General features: G+C 40.9%; 1 long non-coding RNA gene across 4 annotated transcripts in view; it reads left to right on the top strand.

The window, feature by feature from the left end:
* Positions 1-608: 608 nt before the first annotated feature.
* The window catches only part of LOC108449844, a 38,832-nt gene continuing 32,323 nt past the window's right edge, over positions 609-7,117 (top strand). For 3 of the 4 annotated variants that reach the window (XR_001866138.1, XR_001866137.1, XR_001866135.1), the window contains exon 1: positions 625-808. This is a non-coding gene — a long non-coding RNA (uncharacterized LOC108449844). Of the gene's footprint in view, positions 809-7,117 lie in introns of all 4 variants that reach the window. The other variant, XR_001866136.1, reaches the window with a different exon arrangement.

Here is a 7,117-nt window from a genome sequence, read left to right as displayed (position 1 = left end):
AATGAGCTACTCAGTATTTCCTCCACAGGTCTTTGGCTGAAAGACAGCTTACGTCAGCCCTTACCTAAAAACATTCTCACCAGTTCTGAGTTGGTGGTGTGAAAGGAGATTGAGAGGCGTGTGTTTAAGGTGTCCTTCATGGTATGGACTCATTCCCATGTTTTGCAATAATTGTGTTAGATACTGAGACCAATAGATGTTTATCAGCTGTGGCTGGACCTATTAGTCCAGGCAAATAGAAAAGTATGTTTTCTTATCCCCCATTTAGCAAGGGGTTGAGAGAGAATTTGTCTGTGTCTAAGAAAGTAGCACCAAATTTGACAGGAATAACATTATGGAAGCTACTATCAAACTGTGTAAATTAATGTAATGGGTTTAATCTGCACTGAGGAAAGAAGGATTTCTTTGCTTTGCTGCTTTCAAGAACGCAAATTAGGCAAGCACCACCCTTGCCCAGGGGTAGGTGTTGAGCTCAGAAAATGTAGGAGGCATGCTGGAATGGCTACATTCCTACTGTGGTGATTAGCAAGGCTCCTTTGTGATTGTGGGGCTGTACTCAGCTTGCGTAGATACTGGCCTGCCTTCCTTGCATGCCTGGTTTCACAGCCTTAGCAGCCTTGCTAAGAAGGTAAACAAGTCCTGCTCTTATGAAAATGTGTTCTTGCTGTGTGGCCTTCATACCATACTGGTATGAAACTGCTGGTTTTATTCCATCAGAGGTGAGCAAGAGGTACAGTAAGAGCATCAACCTTTGCTCTGAAGATCGAATACACTCCTGAATGACTAAGAACAGACAAGAAGAAACCTTGTAAGTTAAGCAAAGGCAGAAGTGTTTTATTTGTTGTCTTTTAGAAACTGACTTAGCTTTTGAAAGAGACAGGATGGTTACAGATGGAAACTCTGAACTGAAACCACTTTTTAAACTAATGAGGCAGTTAATAAGCACCGTCACTTGCATGAAGGGGAACAACTTGAAAAATGGTAGTGCTCAGTATAGCATCGAGTAAAAAATATGTCTGTTTTTGTGTCACAAGGAGCCAAAGAAAATGCCTTCCTGAGCAAATAGTCTGGAGAGCTGATACTTCGAAATATAAGAGAAAACTTATTTTGGTTTTGTGTCTCTGAGTTGATAAAGCTGAGGAATGTAATAGCCTACGAGGAAGCCCAGACTATGGTTTCAGTTGTATACAGCATGTTATCGTACACAATGTTCTTCTTGTTCCTTGAATGATACAGAATTCTAAACTGGGTAACAAAAGCATGGGAAGTGTGCTTTTACCTGGAAGGTAAAAGGTTTTACCTTCCTTTCACCTGGAAGGAGGTGTATCTTTCTCTTATTTTTGCTGGTTTTGGAATTCAAAAATTAAAATATTCCAGGGTTTTCTTGAGCCCTGGAAAAGAATTCAGTTAATGGAATTGGAAAGAGCTGCTTCTCTTCAGAGAAGAGAGACTTTTAATGAGTCCTGACTACCAGGAACTCTGGAAAACAATCTAGAAACTTTGTTTGCGTATTGGATCTCAACACTATTTTGCACATTAATGATAGGGTGGGTAGCAATTCCTTTTCAGCAGCTATTTTAAGGCTTTATTCAGTCATAATTTCTTAGTTTTAAAATTGTCTCACAGGCTCTCTGTAGCCTCTGCTCCAAGCATTTAATACTAAGTGGTGGCCCCAGACCCACTTAATGTCCTGCAGGGTGGATGAGGGTTATGTTCTTAGGACTGGCTAATTAGCTAGGCTCTAGGAAATTAAATACCACCATCCTCACTGTAGTTGTGGGCAGAGACAATCACTGTCATGCACTATATGCAGAGGATGTGACTGAAGGAGACATCCAATGGGGTTTTCTGTGACATCAGTTAAACTTTTTGAGGTTGTGAACTCTGTGCTGTACTGACCTTCCTATGAGGTATACCTGACTACAGGGTTTCTTCATTATCTTCTCTTCCTTTATATCCAGCCATGAGAAGTTAAGCATAGCCATGCGGTTGAGATTTTTTAAAAGGGGCTTGTGCAGCTCTGCTAGTTCAGAAGGGCTTTGAATTCAGTAACACTTTTATCATGAAAAGGAACTCTTTTTTTAAAATGGGTTGTATCACAAGGCCTTCCCTTCCGTGCAAGCATTCTGTGGCTGCCAGCTGCAAATCTACATGAAGTGTGAATCAAGTTTCAAGACCAAAACCCTCAAAATGTGATTGGCTTAAGTGCATGAGATTTTTTTCTCCCCAAATGTAATGAATTATAGGTGCTTTGTTTCTTTACATCCAAGCCTGCTTCACAAATCCCATGGCAACCACGAGAGAGACATTTACTCTCTTATTCTGTGTGGTACATGGGGTTTACTTGTGATTTCTTGGTTCTTGTACCAGAACCATGAAAAAACAACCTCCAGAGTGGCCAGACTTGGTGAGGTAAAAGCATGTTAGACACTCCTCCTCACTTTTGGTTTTCTTAAGGATCTGCCTTCATGGAAAATGGATGTGACCCGTGCTACATAGCCCTGTCCTGCTATGTAGCACGTAAGATCAAAAGAGGTTTGAAATTGTTCCAGCCTACATGCTCTGATGTAGACCAAAGGCACAACAGTCAGTTCCGTTTGCTGCCTGGCAGACAACAGGGAGGTGAGAAGGCAAAAGTCAGCACAGAGAAAAACACACCACGGAGAAGTGTTCCAGGTGGCTATGGAGAACATAACTGCAGAGCCACTGTGAGGTACTGCCTTTAGCATTGGCTTTCTCAAGACTTTGTCCTGGTCTCTCTCTTATTGTGCTCCTCATTGACCAGTTTTACTCACGAGACCATGAAGAGGCCAAGTGAGCTTCAAAGGATGTTTGTGAGGTTGAACAGGAGCTGAATTCCTTGCAGCCACTGGCTGCAATTCACCCTGTGACATTTCTCTGTGCCTAAATGCCTTTCATCCAGCATAAGACTGTACTCTCCAACAAAATAAATGATGCATGTAAACTATGGAGACATGGTGAAAGTGAATTTTTCTGTTTAAAAGTATAATCACAAATAAATATTATCATTGCTATTTCTTTTAGTCAGTGTGAATAATCCCTCTTGAAATAGTTTTCATGCTATTGAGGAAATACATAGATGTTTTTTATTGCTTTTATCAATCTGCCTCATTCATTTCTTAATGCAAGGCCCTTCCAGAGGGATGGCAATAGCCTTTCTTTTACAACAAAAAGTTTGATTTAGGAGTGCTGCTACCCATTATTGCTACATTGGTGGAGAAATGATAGTTTATGAACTAATATATACCATCCTCCCAAATCATAGATTTAGATAATGGAAAATTCAGTTTAATGCTCTAATAAACCATGGTCTGATATGTACTGTGCCAATTAGTCTAGAAGGTAGATGTGTGTGAAATTTGATATTTTCAGCAACATTTGATACTTCATTTTGAAGTAAATGTAAGAGCCTGAGTAAATGAAAGTATTGCATTTTTTTGTTATAAAATAAATGAGAAATAACAGGTTAGTAAAGAAGTATCTTTTCTGTGTTAAATGTTTGAGCACTTCCTTGTATCCCTGTAAAAGTCAGCCTTCCTGGCATAAGAAGGAGTACGATTTAAATCTGTGGGAGGATTGCATTGACAATAAGATAGTACTTGTGTGGTGGTTTAAAACCAGCTGGAAATTAAATTTCAAATAAGCTGCTCCCCTACCCCTGCCCCCTCTGGTGAGAGAGGGACAAAGGCAGACACTATGGGTCGAGATAAAAACAATAGGATGAAAAAAACTAAGAGTAACAGCAACAGTATTAACAAAAGTATGCAGAAGAGAGGGTGATTTAAACAGAGGCAGAGTCCAGAGTGCTGGTCATTGGCAGTTTCTCTGAGGAAGAAACAGAACAAAATGGTACATATTCACCTTTTTTTTCCCCCTAAATGATTTGAGTGGTATAGAATAGCAACCTGGTCACGCCCACTTGGCTCCAAGCTCCACCCACTTCTAGACACCTGCAAGCAAAACTGAGACAACTTGGAAGAAGGGTGCTTAAATGTGTTGTGTTTGAAGTCTGAGATTTGGTTGAAAACATGCTGAAGTGGGACAATTGTTCTTGTAAGAATGGTGTGCAGTGCCATAAAAGGGTAGCTATGTGAAACAGGAAAATACTTTGCTGTTGAAGCAAGTTTACTTCACTGGGAGGGTTACATTTGTGGAGTTTGTCCAGACAGGAGTGTTGTGTGTAATGTGGCTTTTTAAAAATACCTCAGTACTAATGTAAAGAAGACAGATATGAAGGCTGAGAGGTCTTAGTGATGTGAACAGTCGCGTTTGCCTGCCAGCAAGAGGATGTCTTTCCTGGGTTTGCCCTTGTACTATAAGGGTCAGGTCTAGCAGATCTGTGTGAAGGACCCAGGTCATGTTAATAGGCTGTTGTACTTGTTCAGTTTTTTGGTCTGTAGGTGGGAGGGAGAAATGACCGGTGTCTAGCAGCTCCTGGAAATGAGAAAAGAGAGCCATATAGAGAGGGTTTTGAGGAGACATGTCTGAACAACCTTTGCCCAAATGGGTTTGGGGCAGTGGGTGGAGCTCACTCTGCTCAACACTCTGGTGCTGTGAGACCAGTAAACAACTCTTGACACATCAGGCACGCCTGACCTGCTGTGCTTTGTTGTCCTGGATAAATGCCCCTTTCTGTCCATATGGTGTCTGTTTCTGCACAGAGCTGCACCACCCACTGTCTGGAAACCATTCTTCTAAAATAAATTAAAATACAGCCCAAGACTAGGGAGAATGTTGATAGAGTGCAGAAACAGTTGTTCCTATTAAGTATAGCATCTGTGTTTCTCATATTCAGCTCCTGCATGTAAGAGATCTTTCTGTTGATAACATGGTTGACACTTTTGGGTCTAGGATACCTTCAGAGAAAAGCACTGTGAGTAGTAGAAAACAGCCTCTGCCTTTTCCTAGACGGGGACCTGGACCCTTGAGCAGTACTAGATTGAGAGACATTGCTCCTCTTGCAGTTCCCTGCTGTCTGAAATCCATTCTGCCCTGTGCGCATGAATCCTGTTCTTCGAGAGGTTTCTTGGCTATCCCTAGCCTGGCAGAAGCAGCTGTGGAGATGTGTGATAGTGGCTAACTCAATGAATACAGCCTGCCAAGAGCAGAATTACATCCTTGGAGCCAATGACCATCTCTCCTCAATCCTTCTGACACTTCCACCTCAGTTTTGTAGGCTGCCTGCTCCCCGTGCCAGTTGCTGGATCTAGTGCTGCATACCAAGGACTGATGATTCACATCTTGACCTTCTTCTGGGAATTTAGCCTTGGTCCTAAGGAGTTAAACTGTCATTTGGGTGGAGCAGTGGAAAGTATGCTCATTAACCATGTTCTATTTAAAATACAAAGCAAATGTAGTGATGGCAAGAGGTGTCAGATGACAGGGACTGAGAATTACTTTTTCTATTCAGAGCCTGAACAGATGCAGGCTGGCTTTCCTTCCCCACCTGCTGGGGTCTTCCGTCACTCTTGGAGGAGTTGGTTGTGCAGAGTATTTCTTTCCTTAGGTGAACACAAAATATAAGAGAAGGCAGCCTTTAGTGAGGTGCATTCCCCAAAATCAGAGCTCTGAGTGATGCTTGTTTTACTAGTATGGATGCAGTAGGTTGAAAAAAAGTTCAACCTTTAAATGGTTTTGAGGTAAAATAGGAGTTTTCTCTGCTCTCCTACAGATGAGGTACCAAAGCTGTTTATGCATTTCCAAACTGCTTTCAGATTGGGTATCATTTCAGTGGGATTTATTGATGAAATTAAACCTGATTTTTAGACAGTTTTGTGTGTTTCTCAAAAAAGCCCCCAACCCCCCTTATCATTAGGTTTCCAAATCGTCTTGTTTTTTCATTTTCAAAATGGATAAATAAAAACCTGTGTTGAAGCTGTCACTAGGTGAAAGAGGCTAGTAGTATATAAAGTATTTGCTATTCTTTATAAATGACTGAGTTATTTAAGATCTTAAGAGAATGTGAACATTTTTTTCAGGTATTTGTCTCAATTTAGGGCGGAAATTTTAAAAAATTACTAAAACCTTTGGATAGCATAAAAATCCATTCCCTGCACAGCTCTATGAAATACTCTGAGGCTTGACCTCAGCCTAGTTATGTCTCATAATCTGTCATTTTGTTTTAAACAAAAATGTGAATGTGAGTTTTTAAAAACTAACCAGCTTAAAAATCTGTCTGCTACAGTGATGAGAAGTCATCCCACTTTGTTAGTTGTCCAGGCTTGAGTCCCAAATATTTTAGAAATCAATAAAAATAAAAATAAAATAAAATTAAATTTGGCTTAGTGCAAAGACTTCATAGAGCATCTAATAATCATATATATATATATATATATATATATGTATTATTGGTTTGGTTTTCAGTTTTTTTGCTTTCCCAACAACTGCGATCCACAGTTTCTTGGAAAGAGGAGCTGCCTGGAGCATGGGTGTATAGGCAGGATGTTGAGGAGCAGTAGGGTGTGTAGCAGTGCTTTGAGTCTGCTTGTGTAACCTGCACTTTTTTTTAATTGCCCTTTTAGGATGAAGTTTAATAACTCCTTTTTTCTTCTTTCTTCTGCCCAGGGTTCTTTGCATTTTGAGTGTAGCAACTGCAACCCTTTGTAAACTATCTGCTGGCATAAGTCTCTGGGCAGGGTATAGTTCACAGGTTCATTTGGCCCTGTGTACCAGCATGGTGAGGATTTAAATGGGAGATTTTTTGGGAAGCCTCAGAAAAAAGGCAGCTGTTGTATGAATGGCTGTGGTTTATTCTGGTGCCAGCCACCACTCTGCACCTGTTGGCATTTGAATTATGGTCAGTTTGTGCATAGCAACTCGATAAGACAAGGTAGAATTTTAATAGAACAGGCTGATACCCAGATGGGGATTAAGGCAGTTTCGTGAACACTTAAGGAAGAGAGAGGAGCTACATTTAAGGGCAGGAATGTAACAATACTTCCCTGAGCGATGACTGTTCCCACTGTTGCTGCAGAAGGGGTAGTTGGCCCCTTCTTGCCTGGGGCTGGGTCTATTCCCAGTTACAGAGCATTTCAGGGTGGCTCTAACTTCTGATTGCTCTTTCTAGTTGTCCATAAAGCTGTAAATAGAGACAGCA

The sequence above is a fragment of the Corvus brachyrhynchos genome, unplaced genomic scaffold (assembly GCF_000691975.1).
Source record: "Corvus brachyrhynchos isolate BGI_N302 unplaced genomic scaffold, ASM69197v1 scaffold671, whole genome shotgun sequence".
Classification (NCBI taxonomy): Eukaryota; Metazoa; Chordata; class Aves; order Passeriformes; family Corvidae; genus Corvus; species Corvus brachyrhynchos.
This window is presented reverse-complemented; position numbering and strand designations above follow the sequence as displayed.